General features: G+C 43.3%; 1 protein-coding gene across 1 annotated transcript in view; it reads right to left on the bottom strand.

Moving 5' to 3' along the window:
- The window catches only part of SORCS2 (sortilin related VPS10 domain containing receptor 2), a 535405-nt gene that overhangs the window by 512978 nt on the left and 719 nt on the right, over positions 1 to 21708 (bottom strand). The window lies entirely within an intron of this gene.

Below are 21708 nucleotides of genomic sequence, written 5' to 3'. Positions count from 1 at the left end.
GGAAGGGACCTCAAAAGATCATCCAGTCCAGCTCCCTGCCAGAGCAGGATCACCTAGAGCAGACCACACAGGAATGCATCCAAGATGGGTTTTGAGTATCTCCAGAGGAGACTCCACAACCCCCTTGGGCAGCCTGCTCCAGGGTTCTGTCACCCTCACAGTGAAAAATTTTTTCCTCCTGTTTCCATGGAACTTTCTATGCCTCAACTTCCATCACTGCCTCTTGTCCTGTCATTGGGCATCACCCAGCAGAGCCTGGCTCCATCCTCTTGGTTCTCACCCTTTACATATTTATAAACATGAATGAGGTCACCCACAGGTTCCTCTTCTCCAAGCTGAAGAGCCCTCAGATCCCTCAGTCTCTCCTCTCCCTTCATCATCTTTGTGGCTCTGTGATGGACTATTTCAAGCAGTTCCCTGAGGTCCTTCTTGAACTGAGGGGCCCAGAACTGGACACAATATTCCAGATGTGGCCTCACCAGAGCAGAGTAGAGGGGGAGGAGAACCTCTCTCAACCTACTAACCTCAGCCCTCTTAATCCACCCCAGAATGCCATTGGCCTTCTTGGCCACAAGAGCACATTGCTGGTTCATGGTCAACCTTCCATCCATTAGGACTCCCAGATCATTTTCCCCCTCACTGGTCTCCAGCAGGTCAGTCCCCAACCTGTACTGATACCTGGGATTGTTCTTTCCCAGGTGCAAGACTCTACACTTGCCAATTGTTTTTTAAGTAGATGTTATTATGAAAGAAAATCACTTACATCAAAACAAAAAAGTAGCTTGGTAAAAAGCCTATTTCACTAAGGCAAGTATCAGGCATTAAAAAATATATGTAAATGAAAAATCATTCATAATCACAGAATCAATTAACCAGGTTGGAAAAGCCCTTCAAGATCATCAAGTCCAACCTATCATCCAACACCATCTAATCAACTAACCCATGGCACCAAGTGCCTCATCCAGTCTTATTTTAAACACTTCCAGGGATGGTGGCTCCACCACCTCCCTAGGTAGCACATTCCAATGGCCAATCTCCCTTTCTGTGAAGAATTTCTTCCTAACATCCAGCCTCAACCTCCCCTGGCTCTACTGATTTTACAGGGCAGCATTTAAAAAGCAGTACGATGCAGAACGTAAAACTACATGAAAGCTCTGAACAAGGGTCTGTAAAATGAGATTCTCTTATATCAGACTAAGATCAGTCACTTTCCTGTGTAGCTTACCTCACTTTTCCCTTCTGTTTACCTATGGTAACAGGATCACACAAATCTTCAAGTAACCAAACACTTCAGGATCTTTGATGTTGCCCTTATAACCAAAGAGGCAGAACAAGACTTCCATGTGTGACATTTGGATACAGAAGGATTCAAGTTACCTGCTGAAGACTGAACAGAAAGCTTCAGGCAGCCCTGCAAACCAGAAGTGATTCTGCTGAAGCACAAGCAAGAACAACAGGACTTGTCTTGATGCAGAGAAATCACAACTCACCTGGAGTCCCATCTTGGAACTGACACACAAACTGCAGAAGGGAGGCTTACACTGTTGGTAAGCTGAGCAAAAACGTCCCACTTCAGGAATCTGCTTGGAAGAAAGGATGGCTTTGGATCTGTTCCAGACTCTTTGGAAAAAAAAAAAGCACCTGATGTCCAAACATCTTGATTAGAAAGCTGCTCAGTGTTTGTTCAACACTGCTCATTTTCATCAAACACTATGTTTATTTTCCTTATTTCATGACTCTTTCTTAGCAGCAAGTTCCAGCCTGGTGTAGTCATGGAGCATTAGCTCAATATTGGCCAAGTATAGCACAAAGAGTCTGCATGAGCATGGTTCTCACAGCAGTGCAATGGTTAAAGCTGACATCAGTGGACAGGCTTCCCCCAGCTCTTGGGAAGGACTCATCCAGGGACTCCCATCCCAGCCTTAGAACATTTTTTGAGAGCACACTGTATTTTACTGATATTTACCTGTGCTTTCAAGGAACAGCAGCTCAAACTTCTGCATTATAAATCTACAAACTATACAGGCAGCCTAAGTGCCTGGAGCCACCTGCACAAAGTTTCACACACAGCACACGCAGGAACCTGAATTTCTGTGCCAACACAAAGTTGAGAACATAGAGACTAGAAAAGAACAAATTTCATCATTTTTTTTTCCAAATATAGGGCAAAGTAGTTTCATACAAATCACTCATCTGAAGTCAGCCTTAGAAGGAGCAGGCAGCTCTTCAGGAACAGAGGGCAGGGTACTCCTTGCCAATGCTAGGACTCCTCTTTCTGACAGAATAAGCCTGCATGCCACCACCATCCAAGACTAAGTCTAGGGCTGTCTAAGACCAAACTTCATTATTAAATCCGGAAACACTTCAACTGAAGAGTAAAATCTATGAGTTAACTATCTGTGCTTGGACCAAAAAAAGAATACAACATCCTACTAAGTCTCTTTCTACAGAAGCAGAAATCTACTACTTCCACACAAAAAGCCTTCAGTTCTTACCAAAAGATTCCCTTCATATTTATGAAACCAAATCAACATTCTCAAAGGCTCCAATTTTAGTGCAAGTTACATCTTCATTTTATTTAAAATGAAACTACTGAACATCTTCTCCTTCCATTTCTTACAGCATGTCTCAGGCATAGACAAGGAACTGCCCAGGAACATACTGCAATACCCACACAGACTTCTGGTTTGGTTCCATTGTGTTAACAAAGCACATCCATCCCAGCTGAATTAGCCTTGTAGAGAAGATGTAAGCAGCACTGTTTAGTATGTTTCCTAATTGCCTCTAACAAGGTTTGAGTGAAGGACAGAACAAATGCAAACAAAATGATCTTACTTTCTATTGCGCTTGAGTTTTGACAGACTGGAAACTTTCCAAATTCTCCTTCTATGTTGTGGTTAAAATAGGAACAACCAGTCTGCAGCAAATGGAGAATTGTGCAATTAAACATGTTAGCTGCTGAAGAATTGTCATCTCTGAAGCTGCCTTGAAGCATGATGAGCCAACAAATTTGCCTGCTTAGGAAGCATCATGACTGAAGTTTTGTGACATTAACAAAGACCCTTCAAGAATGAGAAGTGATACAAATGGCTGCAAGCTCTGCTTTCTAGACTTGTGATTGTTCCTAAATACAACACAAATAAAATCAGTCTAAACCCATCCACTTTTCCAACACCCATTAAGGCCTCTTAAATTAAAAGTCTGTCCTTAAGGACAATTTGTCACATCACAAAATGATGACCTATGGACCACGACACGCTGACATTATACCATCCCACCAACAAGTAAATGCCACAATTGTGACATGAACACTGCCCTACAACAACCTTTTGCTAGCCTCAATGATACCACACACAAATATTTGACCATGTGAAGCAAAGAGAATCATTGACACCTCTGAGACTACAGCAGGGCAAGTCTGTTCCCTTGCATAAGCCAACATCAGCATATTCACTCCTAGTTCTACAGCATCAGAAATGCCTCCAGTGCTACCAGGGCTGATCCAGCAACACATAAACCTCACTTCCTATCTGAACATGAGCAGTCTGATGCACAAGAAGTTAAGTCATTGCATTAGTCAAGCTAAATGAAGCAGTAATAGAACTCTACAGCCAGCATCTTTAAGCAGTAATAGGGAAGGGTGAATCTAAATTAGTTTTCTAATTATTTCCTCTTTAACGTGACTATATAAGCCATTACCTAAGTGATACAGTATAATGCCCTAAAAATTATTATTACAGAACAGACCTGCTTTGCTTTACTACTGTCCCTTCAACAAAAGTGAGGGAGGAGAACAAAGGCACCATCATTTTTTTCCTCCATGTAGATAGACTAATGATACCTACCAAAACTGGGTGTCATCCCTCAGACTCATTAGCAAGTGATTCAGAAGCACAAAAAGCAGCTGGGTATACTAAAAAATTCAAATTAAAATTAGTCCTGATCTGTTGCCAGGATGAGACTGCTAGCAATGAGAGATGAGGGATCCCCTCTGATACTGTGGGGGCTTAAATCGATCTTAACTAATATGGTGACTAGTACGGTCACAGCAGGAGCCCAAAGATCTGATCCAGAACACACTGAAGCCCTTTGGGTTCAGAAGTACTGAATGGAGCAGCACCAGTCCCATAGCTAAGTGACAGCAATGTGCACCAGTGAATTCTGAAAGAAGACCTCAATATAGGGAGCTTTCTCCAACAGGAAAGCTATGAGGACTCAGGTCCCATTTCTCTCTTGTCTGGTGCAAGGAGATTGATGCAGGAATCAATTCACTCATGCCAGCTGGTTTCCATCTATCTGCAGTGATTTTAAGATGATCAGGATATTAGTTTTCTCCAGCTGATGTGCCTTCCAAATGTAACATGGTGACACCAGTGATGCTGAACAAACCAGCTACAGCACCTAGAAAGATTAAATTAACCAATCCATAGACTGTAAGAAGATAAAGAAAGGCAAACCCAAGAAAGCTCTGCTTGAGCTAATGAGTCTGGTTTTTCCAGTTAATAACACAGAAACGCAGGAAAAAAATTATGAGGAAAAATGGAAAGAAAGAACAGTGTGAAATTCAGCATTTACAATATAATTCCTGAGATATTACCTGTTTGTATTTATTTTTCCTCATTTTGTAGGCTCCTGCACCTCTCCTTTTCCATTACTGTGAACATTCCACTAACTGTGAGACAAATCAAACCCAAGAACCCTTCTGTAACCAGATGAAATTCAAGTCAATGAAATGGTGCTGCTTTATTCTATCCAAAAAATATAATCACAGCACAGGTTCCCATGGAGCCTACAGACAGTCCCCTGTAACTGAATGTTTTTACTGATACCCTTCAACCCCAGAGCACTAGAAACCATTATTTAAAAATCATGAACTATTTGTAAACAAGAAATAGCAAGACTTTCTAAATTCACCTTCAGCACTTCGCCAAACCTTAAGAATCATAGAATCAGTCAGGGCTGGAAGGGACCTCAAGGATCATCCAGTTCCAACCCCCCTGCCATGGGCAGGGACACCTCACACTAGAGCAGGATGGCCAGAGCCTCATCCACCTCCAGGGATGGGGCCTCAACCACCTCCCTGGACAACCCATGCCAGGCTCTCACCGCTCTTATGGTGAAGAACTTTCTCACACTCAGCCTGAATCTCCCCACTTCCAGCTTTGTTCCATTCCCCCTCGTCCTACCACTACCTCATATCCTAAAAAGTCCCTCCCCAGCTTTCTTGTACCTCCCTTCAGATACTGGAAGGCCACAAGAAGGTCACCTCAGAGCCTTCTCTTCTCCAGACTGAACAGCCCCAACTCTCTCAGTCTCAAGAAACTTGATCATGCCTGTTTAATAATTGGCCTTAAAATTAAGTCAAGAGAAAAGGGTGGATTTTTGCTTTAAGAGAATCACCAGCTCTTAGTGGAGAAAACCCTAGTTAATTATGCCCTGCAAACTTGGAATGAGCAAGCAGAATTTCTTGTATCTATCGAAACACCTGCATCACTCAGCACCCCAGGAGATCAGCTGGTTTAAAGTCAAATACTGAGACATCAAAGGCATTTCTAAATACTTGGTAAGGGTGAGACAACAGAATACTCTTAGGTTAACTCTCAGAAATTTAAACTGAGTCCCACTTGTTGATAAGAACACATACTGTGTTGGTAACATAGCAACAGAGTAAGGACTTCCATTTAAAATTACTCCTGGTTCAGATGAGGTTGTCCATGAGGTGTGCCAGGGGAGGGTTAGGTTGGAGATGGGGAAAAACTTCTTTGCTGCAAGAGTGGTCAAGGATTGGAACAGGCTGCCCAGGGAGGTGGTGGAGTTGCTGTTCCTGGAAGTGTTCAAGAAACGTGTGGCCATGGCACTTAGGGACAGGGTTTATGGCCATGGTGGTGTGGGGTTGATGGTTGAACTGGATGATCTTGGAGGTCTTTTCCAATCCAAACAACTCTCTGATTCTATGTAACAAACATTTATTCAGCTTTAAATAACTAAGGAAAGCATTCACCATATAGCACATTTCCCTACACTAGTCCCATCATCTAACACTTCTAAAAAGATTCTTTAATACATTCCACAGAAACAAAAAGACATCTAAAAACCACTTCTGCCAGGCATCTTTCTCTCTGGAAACATTAATTCAAGAGAAATGGTACCCTTTAAAATCCTAAACTGGTGAGAAAGTTGCAGTAGAAAACAAGTAGTTTGTAAACTATGTGTTGAGAGCTCTCCTTGTCATTCCATGTAATTTGTTTGAATTTAAACACTATGTTAATCAATATAGTAAGAAATGGTTTTGAAATTCTAAGATGGAGCTACATATCCACACAATTTCCTAGAATCATAGAATTGTTTAGGTTGGAAAAGGCCTTTAAGATCATCAAGTTCAACCATAAACCTTGCACTGCCAAGTCCACCACTAACCTGGCCTCATTAGTGCCAAGTACAGAGGGACAATCCCTGTCCAGTTGTGCTGGCCACATGATTTCTGATACAAACCAGGAAGTCTTTGGCACTTTTGGCCACCTAGGCACACAGCTGGCTCATAGTCTGCCAGGTGTTGACCAACACCTGCAGGTCCTTTTCTGACAGGCACCTTTCCAGCCACTCTCCCCCAAGCCTGGAGTGTTCATGGGGTTGTTGTGACCCAAGTGCAGGACCCAGCACTTGGCCTCATTGAACCTCATACAAGTGGCTGCTGCTCATTAAAGCTGAGAGCAAATAAACTGTGATTATTTTTCAATTAAACCTAGATGAGCAGCACAGTAATTCCACTGATGGGTAATATACAAATTCTTTTTTTAGATGGCTTGTGCAGATTACAGAACTGCATGCCTGGCAATGGGATTCTGAGTCTTTCATTTCTAATTATGATCATTCAAACTCACCCAGAAGCTTGACACAGAAGCAGGGGATTTCATTTCACATCCCCAATCTAAAACTCACCCTCGACTTTAAGAGATCACTTCACAGCTTTGGGCTGGGGGCATGAGGTGAAATACACTGTTCCTAGGCCAGTTTCAATTTAGATGATGCATCCTGGGGACACAGGTTTTTTTTTTTTTAAACACCTGCTCTTGCTATCCTCCCAGGCTACAGATACTGCAATGAATGCCAAGGTTACCTTAAGCAATGCTGTGCTATCTGTCCAAGCCTGCAGACAACATGTGACCAAGTGTGAACATCTATATTCACTGGAATGGCAACTCCCAAACTGATGACATGTCTGTGTCATTATTAACCATGTCTTTGAAGATCTTTTTTTTTTTTCCAGATAGAACTGGGAAGATGATACTATTTAAGCCCTCAGGGCTGAGGAAGGTGATTTAATACAGAGAAGGAAATGAAGGCAGAATAACAAAGGAGACACACAGAAACAGAGGAGAGAGAGAGGAGGAATGAGAGACATACAAAAAAGCAGACAGAAAAGTAACAGAAACAAAGGGCAAACACAGAAGGTGCCTAAAGGTGGGCAGAGATTCTCACTGAGTGATGGTGACTGTGACAATCAGGTTCAGTTAATAAACAGAAGTCCATTTAGCTGCTAAAAAAAAGAAAAAAAGAAAAAAACCTTGCACATTTTGTGCAAACCCTCCACACACAACAGCCTGTGGATCAAAGACTCTGTATCACTTCCTGGCACACAGTCTATGCCTAAATGTGACTTCCAGTGCTCTCATCCGAATGGGCTTGCCTTCTGAGCTGCTGACCCCTGTGAAACACCACGCTCTGCTGAGCCCTGCTCCCTCAGGCTGCTTCACAAAGCACAGCAGGGCACCAACCAGACTTGCTGGCAGTTTCTGCAAACCAGATAAAGATTATAGCCTACTTTAGCCTCACGTCCCCATCTTCTGGAATTATCTCTTCGAAGCCACAAACACCAGAGCCAAGCTGTAACCCCTCACAATAATATGGGCATTGATTCCAACAGGAAGTGAAGAGTCTTCTTTGCAGCCAGCTCTTGCATTCAGGAAGCCTCTCTTGCCTCAGCAGCACACACAAAAGCAGCTCAAACATTCCTGCATGCTTGCAGACTGCCCAAGACAAACCAAGTCCACCCACTGATGAAGCAGCTTGCCTTCCATTCCATTCTTACATTGTGCCAGTTCATGCTGGTTTAAGAAGTAATCTTTCAGCAGTTCAACAAAAATATTCTATCCTGATAATTTCCCAGCTAATGAGGCAGCTTTCACACTGATTCTATATGGCAGCCTGATATCAATCATCTCCCTCTTCTACCCCAAGGGTCTTTTACATAAAGAAATGGAACACAGGGCACAAGGTGCTTATACCATAACTTAAAAAATGCTCTCTCCCAGAGTTTATTAAAAGCAATACTGAGGTTCAGAGCCCTCTAAATGTAGCTCACCTTTTTAAAAAACACATCATTTTTCAAAGCAGTTGGAAGAAGAGGAAGGAAGAGGAGATCTTGTTAGTGGTCCTCACAGTAGCACTTGAGCAATGCTCCAGGAAGATGAGCATATGCATTTCATTAGGAACTGAAAACACCTCCACTGAGCTACCCCTGATGATTTTTAAGCATAAGTGCCCAGTTCAGCCAGATGCATTCCACTGCATCTTCTTTTGCAGAAGCTGGTGGGAGCCAGCAGCTTAATCAGTGACCTGCAAAGAAGGTTTCACAGAGCTACAGAAATGCTGTTGGGCTGATGCACAACAAACTTTCCTTCTTCTCTTCTTTACAGTGGTTTTAGACAGAGTTTAGAAATAATGTCTGTGTTCCAAGAGAAATTTACAACATTGAGAGCAGGATGCTTGCTCCAACAACATGGGCACTGTTGTTCTGTCCACACATCCTGTTCCAAGAGAAATTTACAACACTGAGAGCAGACTGCTTGCTCCAACAACGTGGGCACTGTTGCTCTACATCCTCCTCCCTCCTTGATTGTGCTCAGCAGCACCTTAGTGGATGTCTCATACAAGAGAGGAAAAATTAACTCTGGATTCTTTTGTATTTGTTTTTCCTATCAGGCTGGGAAACATCAAAAGAATAGGCTCAGATTTCAGCTGACCCTGCCAGTACTGGCCTCCCTCATCCAGGGCACAGAAAAGCTCAGCACCACCAGTGCTAACACTTTCCCAGCTCTCTACCCCCAGCACTGGCACAGTCAAGGGCAGCCAGGGAGTTGATTGTCAGCCCTCTGCAGACTGTCACTGCTGCTCAGGACACAGGTCCTTCCTACTCCAAAGCCACTGTACTCCAACATAAGTGTTCTGCATAGTTTCTGTTCAGTTTGTACTTCTCACTCAGGGCAAAGAACATGTTTCAAGTCTGCTCTCAAGGCAGCTGAGACCTTTTGACATGCTTGCCATTACGTGGTTGGGTAACAGGCAGGGAACCATAGGAAACCACTTCTTACCAGCCAAACAAATTAGCAAAATATGAAATGGGTCTCTAAACCAAATGCTGCTCTTCTGATGAAGTCCTAGCACCTGTGTGGCACAGGAGCCTGGGGGAGGACAGCTTCTCAGTTCATATGGCCTGCTTGCTCCTCTGCTCTAACCACATTAAATACTCCAATAAGCAGGACTCCAAAGCCCTATACACATCACTTAGACTCTGTGGTTTGCAAGACTAAAATAAGAGAGGCCAGAAGGAATGCTGCTCACGTAGCATATCCACAACCAATATGGAGCAGCCCAAACTAATATGAACCCTCACTGGCCACAATAGGGCCCCATGAAATGCTCAGAAGGAGCACAGGGGGATCACTCCAAAAACCAGCTGGAAACCTACAGATAGAAGTATGTTAACACCAACCTGCCATGGAGCAGGATACAGAGTTGGTTGAGATTAGAGCCTGTGAGTGCAAACAGAGCAGATCCCAGTGGCTGGGCTTTGACTTCCTTTCCACCCAGGAGATGACTGCAGGCTGGAGTTGAGCAAAAGACTGTTAGTGTTTCTGTGCCACCCAACTGCATGTGGTTACAGGTCTCTAGCATTACCAGTCTGGTCCCTTGGCATCTCCAGGCATTTTCTGCCACACGTTTCCCTGCACTTCACCTCAAGAGCTCTGGAGCAGGCTGAATGTTGGAGCTCTCTGTACATGCACTGCATCGCCTTAGGGCCTGTTGCCTGGTGGTGGTAACCCAGTAGCAAAGATGTCTCTATGACCCAGAAAGTAATCCACCTGTCCTTGGCACGGGTTGCTTTTGTTTGGTTTATTTCTGGGTTTAAGCCTCATCCATGCAGCCCCAAAGAGCGATTCCAACAAATTTCTCTAACTCTCCATCTCCTTGGACATCTGTCTTGCAGTGACAATTGCTGCTGGAGGCACAGGAATGCACTAACCACAAACAGGCTGTTCATCAACACCTGAGAAAAGCAACTTTCATTTACTGTAGCTCAGTTAGGGAGGCCAGGCTACACCCTGCTAGAGTTTACAGACTGAACAGATCTTCAGTCACCATCATTCTCATCTGTTATTAGAGAAACACTTAAAGAGCATCAGCTTAGAGCAGAGCCCCAGTGTGCCACAACTTGATCCTACTGCTCTTTCCCTGTGGCAGGCTCAGGCTGGGGAGCAAAGTGACAGTAACACTGACACAAAACGTGTTTCCACAGCCATCTGCTAAGCCTGAACATGCTGGCCAGCAACCATGGGTCTCCTGCTCAGTGGGAATAAGAACAGATCACTGTAGTTGGTGTTTGCAAGTAAGTTTCTACAACATTTGATGCAGTTTTACCCTATCCTGAATGGGCTTCCAAAGATCATAGAAGAAACACATTTCATTAAGTAAATGCAGGGGGGAAAAAGGCATTAAATACACCTACTTCATCTACTAGAAAAAACTTTTAACCACACTGCCACACAGAAACCACAGAAGTTAGCATTTGCTAATGACCCAAATAAGTGGGTTTGTGACTTACCTTGTACACAGGACAAAAAAAAAATGTTTTTTACTTATAGAAAAAAAAACCACAGTTGAAGAAGTAACCAAAGTGAGTTATAAAAGAAAATTCTAAATGGCAAAACAAACGTTATTCAGAGAAACATTTACCAGTGTAAAGAGTAGGAAAGCTACAAACACAGAGAAAGAAGCAGAGTTATTTAAGTATATTGGTAAATGAGGGCAGAAAAAAATATGTTAAATACAGGTTAAGTGTCACTGAAAATGGCTTTAGTCACATAATCTTTAGTCTGTTCAATGATCCTCAAGTACCAGTCTAGGCATTTAAATTAAACTGCACTACACTTAAAAGGAGACCTGATCAAAACAAACATCAGAACAACAAGAGAAGTTTGTATGACCTGTGAGAGCCTTTTCTTCTCCAGTTCCTAGACTGTACTGAGAAACAGTCAAAGGGACAAAGAAACCACAGATGTGATTTTCTACAGCCATGCCTCTTTTAGGTGTTATGGTGATAACCATTACTTTCCTATCAAAGGAACAGTGATCCTAAGGGATAGGGAAGCACTGTTATTCTCACATCGCAGGTAGGAAATTGAGGCACAAAATCACCTATATAACACAAGTGCTATTTCAGATGATACTGGTGAGATAACTGCCAAAGCTCCTCAGTACTCCCATCATACTTCAATTTAACCCAATAGCCTTTCATTTGGAACCTCACACTCTGCCTCTGTCCAAGCCTCACATTTCCCTGACGTATCACTGTGAACACATCACTGCCTCAAAGCTTGCAGAAATGGTGATGGGGCTGTGCAGAGCAACCCCCAAGAGCAGCACCCATGCTCTCAGTCCTGCAACACAGCAGCGCCTCAGCATCCCTCCTCTTGCCACAAGAGCCTCACCCAGAACTGACAAAATCCGCTGGAATCACAGAATCACAGGGGCTGGAAGGGACCTCAAAAGCTCATCCAGTCCAACCCCCCTGCCAGAGCAGGATCACCTATACCAGGTCACACAGGAACTCATCCAGGCAGGTCTTGAATATCTCCAGAGAGGGAGACTCCACAACCCCCCTGGGCAGCCTGCTCCAGTGTTCTGTCACCCTCACAGGGAAATAATTCTTCTTCCTGTTTCCATGGAACTTCCTATGCCTCAACTTCCACCCATTGCCCCTTGTGCTGGCATTGGGCATCACCCAGCAGAGCCTGGCTCCAGCCTCTGGGCACTCACCGTGCACATCTTTATAAACATGAATGAGGTCACCCCACAGGCTCTTCCTCTCCAAGCTAAAAAGCCCTCAAGATCCCTCAGTCTCTCCTCATGAGGAAGATGTTCCACTCCCTTCATCATTTTCGTGGCTCTGAGCTGGACTCTCTCAAGCAGTTCCGAGAGAAAAGAGAGAGAGAGAAAAGAGAGAGAGAGAAAAGAGAGAGAGAGAAAAGAGAGAGAGAGAAAAGAGAGAGAGAGAAAAGAGAGAGAGAGAAAAGAGAGAGAGAGAAAAGAGAGAGAGAGAAAAGAGAGAGAGAAAAGAGAGAGAGAGAAAAGAGAGAGAGAAAAGAGAGAGAGAGAAAAGAGAGAGAGAGAAAAGAGAGAGAGAGAAAAGAGAGAGAGAGAAAAGAGAGAGAGAGAAAAGAGAGAGAGAGAAAAGAGAGAGAGAGAAAAGAGAGAGAGAGAAAAGAGAGAGAGAGAAAAGAGAGAGAGAGAAAAGAGAGAGAGAGAAAAGAGAGAGAGAGAAAAGAGAGAGAGAGAAAAGAGAGAGAGAGAAAAGAGAGAGAGAGAAAAGAGAGAGAGAGAAAAGAGAGAGAGAGAAAAGAGAGAGAGAGAAAAGAGAGAGAGAGAAAGAGAGAGAGAGAAAAGAGAGAGAGAGAAAAGAGAGAGAGAGAAAAGAGAGAGAGAGAAAAGAGAGAGAGAGAAAAGAGAGAGAGAGAAAAGAGAGAGAGAGAAAAGAGAGAGAGAGAAAAGAGAGAGAGAGAAAAGAGAGAGAGAGAGAAAAGAGGGAGAGAGAAAAGAGAGAGAAAAGAGAGAGAGAAAAGAGAGAGAAAAGTGAGAGAGAGAGAAAAGAGTGAGAGAGGAAAGAGAGAAAAGAGAGAAAAGAGAGAGAGAGAAAAGAGAGAGAGAGAAAAGAGAGAGAGAGAAAAGAGAGAGAGAAACGTAGACCTCTGTGTAATTTCTGTCAAGCTGCATCCTTTAAGCACAGAATTCTGCTTCTCAGGGATGTATGCAGGTGGAAGTGTCATTCTAAATTCTTGAGAGCTGCACTAGATTTCTGTGCTGTATCTACCACAGCAGAGTCTTAATCTGTAACCGAAAGCCCAACAGCCATGCTACAATGAGGAAGGGAATAACTGCAACAGCAGCAATAAACTCCAGATATTTGGGTGAGGAATAACTTCAAATAAATTCTGTGGTTAAGCAAAGTTTGTCATCCAGGCCCCTCTACAAGAAGTGGAGAGAGACATGCTTTCAGAAGTCAACCCATCCAACCTTTCTCGATGTTAAGATCAAACCAGGGAACATCTCCACCTCGTTCCTACTGCAGAAGTCCAAGCTTAGGTTTGAAAGCTGAAGTTAGGCATGACAAAGAATCCCATCCATCACTTCTTTCAAAAGTGGTTTTGTCACTGGTGATTTGTTAGGGTTTTAAATTCTTATTCCTGGGGCAGAGGTTTGAGGATGGGAATGATTGATAAAGAATCTAAGACCATGGGAAAAGAAATGCTAAAGGAATGTTGAAGGTCATCAGGTTTCACCCTGAGCTACAGCAAGCAGTCATACACTGCAGGCTACTTTCAACTACTTTTTAGCTGCTGCTTTAGGGAATTTGTGCTTTCAGGAACTAGAAGCATCTCACTTGCACTGTACTGCAGACCATCTCTCCTTATGCTAACACCCTTTGGTCTTAACTGCCAGGACCATGATGGATTTGGCAGTGTAGGTGGACTTGGCAATGTCAGGTTTATGGTTGGACTTATAAAGGCCTTTTCCAACCTAAAAGATTCCATTAAAACACTTCACTAGGGCATACAAAGGGCTTGGTATAAAAGCCTCCATAACCTGGGCAGTTTCATGTTTTAAAGTCATAGATGAGTACACACCTCACAGAACTTCCTGGTTTAGCCAATTACTTTGGGGGGGGGGGGGGTTGGTGGGGTTTTTTGGGGTGTTTTTTTGTTTGTTTTGGTTTGTTTTGTCTGAACAGCTCCTCAGTAGATTCCTAACACTGTCAAGCTTAGGAAGAAATGCATCCTGTTCCCACTGTGATATGTGAACCTGTTAGCAAGAGCCTGAACACACACCTAACGATTGGTATGAAGCCAGATTTGGTTCATCATGTGCATGGAATACATCAGCAGCATCAGAGAGAGGATTTCAATCTGGTGTCTGTCTTTAGTGTTCATTGCTAAACTTCCCTTATAGATTTCAAGTCTCTGCCTTTGTTCCAGTCTTGGGACAGTAGCTCCTACTCATGCTAAGGCTGCTAGCACCTTGCTCCTAAGCAAACCAGGCAATGCCAGGTAAACCAGCAAACCAGGTAAAACCAGGCATGCCTGCAGGTGTGGAGGGCTGCACATGGAGGAGGACTTTCAAGCATATTTGAAACACACACTAAACAATTATGTATGTATCAGTTCTAAGTGGCTATTTAGAGGATAAGAAGAGCTGTACTCTCTTTTCTATAGCAGGAAACATGGAGAGAGCTCATCTGGCAGAGACATGACCAGCAAGCTGTAGAACTGGAAGAGAGGGAAAGCAGAGGCTGGTAGAAGCAAATAAATTAAAGGGGAGGGGGGGGGGAAGATGTTAAACTCCACAATTACTTCAGCCAGATTAAAATCATTCTGCTTTCTGTGTGGCATTCTGCTGTTCCATCCAAATACGATTACGGGGTTTGGTTTCTGGTCTTTATCACACTATCATCTCGAGCATTTTAAACCCCCTCTCCCTATGGGAAATCTGCCTTGCACTTTGCAGTATATCTGCCATTCATCAAAGATCTGAGCCATCAGGATTTTTGACCTCATGCTCCCTTCAGTTTCATAAGAAGCAGCCTGGCTGCTCCGGAGGAACAGCACCAAAACCATACCACAAAGGGACTTTTGCCCAGTTTGGATAGATAATTACATTTACTGTTACAGATACTGCTACAGCAATACTGAAGTCAATGCTTTTTATAGATCCCCTCAGCAAAATTTATTGCCAACTGAACAAACCAGAAAAGCAATTAAAGAAAACGTCTGCCAGAAGAATACACTTACTGATCACTGGGCTGCATCAATCATCCATGGTGAAACTGCATGGCAAGGAGTAATATTTTTTAAATTAAAAAACAAAAATCTGTATATCAAATAGAGAAAAGCCTGGATCAGTTAAAGTTCCTTTGTGCAGCAATTTCTCTAGATGTGCAATAAACCTTCCTTTCTGACAAGGTGCTGCTAAATGAGCCTACAAGAAAGCTGGGGAGGGACTTTTTAGGATATCAGGTAGGGACAGAACTAGGGGGAATGAACAAAGCTGGAAATGGGGAGATTCAGGCTGGGTGTAAGAAAGAAGTTCTTCACCATGAGAGTGGTGAGACCCTGGAATGGGTTGTCCAGGGAGGTGGTTGAGGTCCCATCCCTAGATGTGGATGAGGCTCTAGTCAGCCTGCTCTAGTGTGAGGTGTCCCTGTCCATGGCAGGGGGGTTAGCACTAGATGATCCTTGAGGTCCCTTCCAACCCTGACTGATCCTATGATTCTATGAAATACTAAACCTGGAAAAAAAAACTTTGTATATTTCTATGTTTTATTTCCATAAATACTACACCTGGAAAAAAAAAAAAAAAAAAAAAAAACTTTGTACACTTCTAGGTTTATTCCCATAAGTACTAAACCTGGGGAAAAAAAAAAACATAGAAATATGCATATTTCTATGTTTATTTCCATAAACACTAAACCCAGACAAAACTTTGTCTGTTTCTATGCTTATTTCCATAAACACTAAACCTAGAAAAAACTTTGTAGATTTCCAGGTTTATTTCCATAAATACTAAACCTGAGAAAAAAAAAACTTTGCATATTTCTATGTTTTATTTCCATAAATACTACACCTGGAAAAAAAAAAACTTTGTATATTTCTATGTTTATTTCCATAAACATTAAACCTACACAAAACTTTGTCTATTTCCATGTTTATTTCCATAAACACTAAACCTAGAAAAAACTTTGTAGATTTCTAGGTTTATTTCTGTAAATACTACACCTGGGAAAAAAAACTTTGCATATTTCTATGTTTTATTTCCATAAATACTACACCTGGGGAAAAAAAAAACTTTGTATATTTCTGTTTATTTCCATAAGCACTAAACCTACACAAAACTTTGTAGATTTCTATGTTTATTTCCATAAACATTAAACCTAGACAAAACTTTGTCTATTTCCATGTTTATTTCCATCAACACTAAACCTAGAAAAAACTTTGTAGATTTCTAGGTTTATTTCCATAAATACTAAACCTGGAAAAAAAACTTTGCATATTTCTATGTTTTATTTGCATAACTACTACACCTGGGAAGAAAAAAATTGTTCATTTCTATGTTTATTTCTATAAGCACTAAACCTACACAAAACTTTGTATATTTCTATGTTTATTTTCATAAACACTAAACCGAGACAAAACTTTGTAGATTTCTAGGTTTATTTCCATAAATACTAAACCTGGGAAAAAAAAAAAACTTTGCATATTTCTATGTTCTATTTCCATAAATACACCACCCGGAAAAAAATTTTGTATATTTCTAGGTTTGTTTCCATAACAAAGAGCTATATGTTTCTGAGGGATCAGGACATCAGTTTACTGGACAAATAAATGCCTGCAGGGAGTTAATATTTTGACAACAATCAAACAACAAAAAGGAAATACTAGCACCATAAAACTGCAGACTTAGAAGGAGTTGGCCAAAGTCCTGGTCACAACACTTCAGCAGTCTGCACACAGCACGAAGAGCAGCCCATGAATCAAAATCAATTGTGAATATGAGTTTCACTCTCTCCCTGTATTGCTGTTTTGGTTTTGATTGTTGTGGGTTTTTTTTAATCAGCTAGTATTAATGCACACTGGGAATTCTCCCAGAGGGTCAAAAAGAATATAGTTTTGCAAAGAAAGTTGTTTATCTAGCACAAAAAAAGGTTCCTGGGCTGACTGTGAGGGCTCTTCTAAGGAAGGGGTTTTTTTAAGGCTGTCAATGGCATCCTGGCTTGGATTAGAAATGCTGTGTCCAGCAGGAGCAGGGAGATGACTGTCCCCTTGTACTCAGCTCTGGTGAGGCCACACCTTGAGTATTGCGTCCAGTTTTGGGCACCTCAACACAAGGGAGATGTGGAGGTGCTGGAATAAGTGCAGAGGAAGGCAAGGGAGCTTGGGAAGGGCCTGGAGAATAAATCTGATGAAGAGCAACTGAAGGAACTGGGGATGGTTAGTTTGAAAAAGAGGCTGAAGGGAGACCTCATTGCTGTCTACAACTGCCTGAAAGGACATTGTGGAGAGGCTGCTGCTGGTCTCTTCTCACAAGTGACAGAACAAGAGGGAATTGCCACAAGCTGCAGCTGGGTAGGTTTAGACTGGACACTAGGAAACATTTTTCCCAGCAAAAGTGGTCAGGGATTGGAATGTGCTGCCCAGGGAGGTGGTGGAGTCCCCAAGCCTGGCTGTGTTTCAAGGTGGTTTGGATGTGGTGCTTGGGGATACGGTTTAGGGGTGAACCTTGTAGAGTAGGGTTCTGGGTTGGACTTGGTGATCCTGAGGGTCTTTTCCAAGCTGAATGTTTCTGTGTGTTATCTATTCACTATTTTTCCCCAAATGAGGGAGGGTAGTGTATTTAATCTGGGAAGACACATATTCAGCTTAACACAGCAAGAGGCTGTCCTGCGAGCACACCACCTGTATCCACCCCGATGCACGACTCGGTGTCATTTATCAGTTACACAAGTGTCAATCACCAGCCTGTGCCAGAGTAAATGGTGCACTGCACCACCCACCTGTCATCTCTTCAGCTCATGATATTTTAAGACTGGAAAGGGAATTAGTTCCACTTGCATGAGCCTTTGTTTGAAAGTAACAGCGCACAACAGATTTCTGCAGGCACAGAGGACAGAGAGAAGAGATACTAATTGTAGGAATTCACTAACCAGATACACTCTTCTTGTTACAAGAACCAGCTCTGCAAGACTTGCATCACTAGTGGTGGGTTTAACCCTGCATCCCACTGTTAAGAAAGGTGATAGGCCTGTTATCAGTAAGGGCATGTATAAATAGTTATTAAAATACAAAATAAAAGTAATGAGGACACAAAACAGGAAGCAATTAGAATTCCTCCCTGCACAGCTCCCTCTTGACAGAGCAAGGTACTGAAGGTACAGTGCTCTTCCCCATTACTTCAACTCATTTCACAATCAGTGCAGCCATATACTCTGCTGCACTATCAAATCCACTGCTTCCCTAATTCACAAAGCTAAGGGCATTACAAGAGGGTAATAAAGTGGGTGTCAGACTTCTACAGCGTGGAAAAGAAGGGGGAGGAGGGAGGACTAACTTAATTTATAGCCTCCATTTCTTTCAAGACACTCACACAACTCATACTCACACAACATACTCCTAGGATTGCAGCACAGGAGGACTTACAAGATAGCACTAAATTTTGTTAAGTTCCATGTGCACATTCACCTAACCTCTGCTCCTTTTACATTTCTTTATTTGCCCTTGACCCACGCAGGAGCATGCCATGGTCGCACCTTGAATGAACTATTCATGCAGGTGTACATCCCTCAGAGGAGCACTTACCCACTCATCCTTTATGATTATTTGTCTCTCCACCACAGAGCTCAAAGGAACAATCCTACTACCTTTTTCTTCTTCATGTGTTTTACTAGGTAAGGTGTTTAAGAGGCTATGTGGTCACCTGGAGCCCATCATGGTCAAATTTTCAGCTACACAGCTGTAAATGGTAAAGGAACTAAATTAGCTCCTTGGTTTACAAAGTGCTGAGTACCTCCAAATAGGTGCCAGGTGTGCATGGTGACACCTAGAGATTGCTCAGTGCCTCCTGAGGTTTGCAGGGCCTGATCCAAACCCCCACTCTTACCAATGACAGCCCTTCTCTCCTTGACTGTGGTGTGCTTGGGACAGAGAAGTGCTTCCCACCTCTAGCCTGTGTTTCCCAGGTCCAGCCTGTGCTTCCCAGGCAGGGCTAGATTTGTCAGAACCTGAATGTGCCAGGTTTGAGAAGCACTGGATCTCAGCCTTCCTGCCCCCATACACTTAAACCAGAGTAAAATAAACAAATACATACATATATAACTACATAACCAAACCGACATTCAAGACTACCTTAAATATGTTTTGGATCAGGTACTTATTTTCAATTCTTTTAATCTCAGCAGCAGCAAAATTCTCTCCAAGCCCTTTAAGCCCATCCTGCTTCCTTTTGGCTTAACGTATTCCTTCCAGTTCTTTTCACACACACAAAAAAAAGAAAAAAAAAAAGATTCTACAGGCTCTTTACAACTCATTTTTCTCTGGAAGCTTTTGTAAAAATCAGCTCTTCTACTGGAAACATGCAATAAAACAAAGCTAACAAGCAAAGAGGGTTAAAAAAAACCTGCCAACAGTCACACTGTAAAACATCCAGTGCAAAAAGATTGGCTGCTCTCATCTGGAATAAGGCAGCAAAGAATCTTTCATTACCAGGTCACTTGTTCAAATCCACTCTTGCCTGATGGTAATCCCCTGATGGCAGGTAGAGTAAGCAACACATTTTTTCAACGAACTCTGCAAAAGTATTTCTTATTGAACATGTCAATAGTGTAGAGACTGTCTACAGGCATTCAGGATGAGAGTAAAATCCTGCAAGACTGAGTTAGTAGACAATAACTAACAAAATAAAATAACTAAGTCACGGCAAAGACTGTAACCACCTTCATTTATTCTGCCAGTTGTCATTTATCTTTGCTTTTGGAGACACTACTTGATAGTACTTTAGAAAGTGAACTGTAGCATACCATGAAAAAATAATAACATTTTAGCAATACAAGCCCTCACTGCAGCATCTGTTATTAAATCTTTGCAGAGAGGCGAGGAGAGACCACTAGTCATAAATGTGGATTAGCAAGGTTCTACTGTATTTTGTTTAGAGTGCAACAGCGTTTTGCATGAAAGCTGTTACTTGCCATTTATGCCAAAAAAAATGAACTTATGCCAACTTTTTAATACTGAATTCTTCAGGGAAGTAGTTCTTACAGCCTGCAAGCACTGTCCACAAAAACCAGCAGCAGTCTAGCAGCAGATAAATGGAGGAAGGATGGAATCATAATAGCTGATGCTGCTGATTTGCAACATTTTCTTTTCAAAGAGCATGGCCATCACCTTAGGCTTCCTTCCCGAGCAAATAAAAAGGTTTGCCTGGGAAACTGTCAGGCTTTATGATGCCGACTCCAACTCTGACGCCTCTGACCATTAACATAAGTGCTCAGCGTGTGCAAGAGAAGCACTGCACCCTCATGCATGAAGCCTTCGCGGCTCCACATCCTGGATAATTCCCTAGCACAACAGGCAAAAAACAGGACTTGAGGTCCCAGAGGAAGGATAATAATTCCCACACTAACAAGAAGAGCAACACAAACTCCCTGAAGTGAGCCAAGCTTAAGTAAACTTCACATGAAATTCACAAAGTTCAAGCAGAGTCAGATCCTTGCTGAACTGTAGTAAAAAAAGTCAGTTTTCCAGATATGCTAAAATCCTCCAGGAGAAAGTTGTCTTGAGCCTTCATAACGGTATTTCCCTGTCTGTGAAGTTACACAGACAGTGCAAGGTGCCATGCAATCGTTACCTGTGACACCCACTGCTATCATACAACGTCTCAGCAAAAGAAAAATTAGAAGCAGCAAATCCCTGGAACCACCCATGCAAACACACGGCGTTTAATGGGTCGATACATAAAGAAATGACAACCGGCTGAAATTGAAAATTAGTTAAAAAATAGATTACGGGTGCTCACCAGGAGAGATTTTCGTCTAAAATAAGTCATACAATAATAAAGACCAGGCACACTGCTTTAACTACGGGAAGCAGCGAACACTAATGCCCTCATGCACCAACACCGGTCACAGTGCGCGGTTTCATCCTTCGCTGGGGCTGGAACAATCCTCGGAGAGCTGCTGCTTTTCCTAGAGCTTTGCGGGACGCGACATTCCCTGGTCCCCGCGGCCCGGCGCGGGGAAGCACCGGGCTGTGCCGCGGGAAAACACCGGGGCGTGCCGGGGGAAGCCCGTCCGACCCCAACCCTCCCCGCGAACCGCCCGCTGCGTGGCGGAGACTGGGCGAGGCCGTCCCGCTCATCCTCCACCTCAAGCCCGGGGCTGGGTTTTATTTGAGTTTTGTTTTGTTTGGGCTTTTTCCTTTCTCTGGCTCTTGAGGAGACCAAGCGCGGCGCGGGGGAGATCACACGGGGGATGACTGAATCGAGGTGAATCGATTAAGGCGCGACAATTTAATCTGGGACTTTATGCGGGGCTGGAAGAGATAATCCCCATACCGCAGCTCGCCCTCTGCCTCTTCTTTAGCCGCGGACCGCCGGCGCCACGCCGACAGCACACGGACACCGCGCGGCCGCTCCGGGGCCACGGCCATCCTCCTCCTCCTCCTCATACACCGCGCACCGGCCCCGCTCCAAGATGCGCGCTCGCAAACTTTTCAAACTTCTCGGGAAGTGGCGGAGGGCGCGCGGAGTCGGCCCGACCCTGGCGGTGCCTTTCCTCCCCACGGCACCTCAGGCAATACCCGCCCCGAGCTCGGCCCGCGGGGACCCCCA

The sequence above is a fragment of the Indicator indicator genome, chromosome 23, assembly GCF_027791375.1.
Source record: "Indicator indicator isolate 239-I01 chromosome 23, UM_Iind_1.1, whole genome shotgun sequence".
In the NCBI taxonomy this organism is placed as follows: Eukaryota; Metazoa; Chordata; class Aves; order Piciformes; family Indicatoridae; genus Indicator; species Indicator indicator.
Note: the sequence above shows the minus strand (reverse complement) of the source record. Positions and strands in the feature narration are given on the sequence as shown.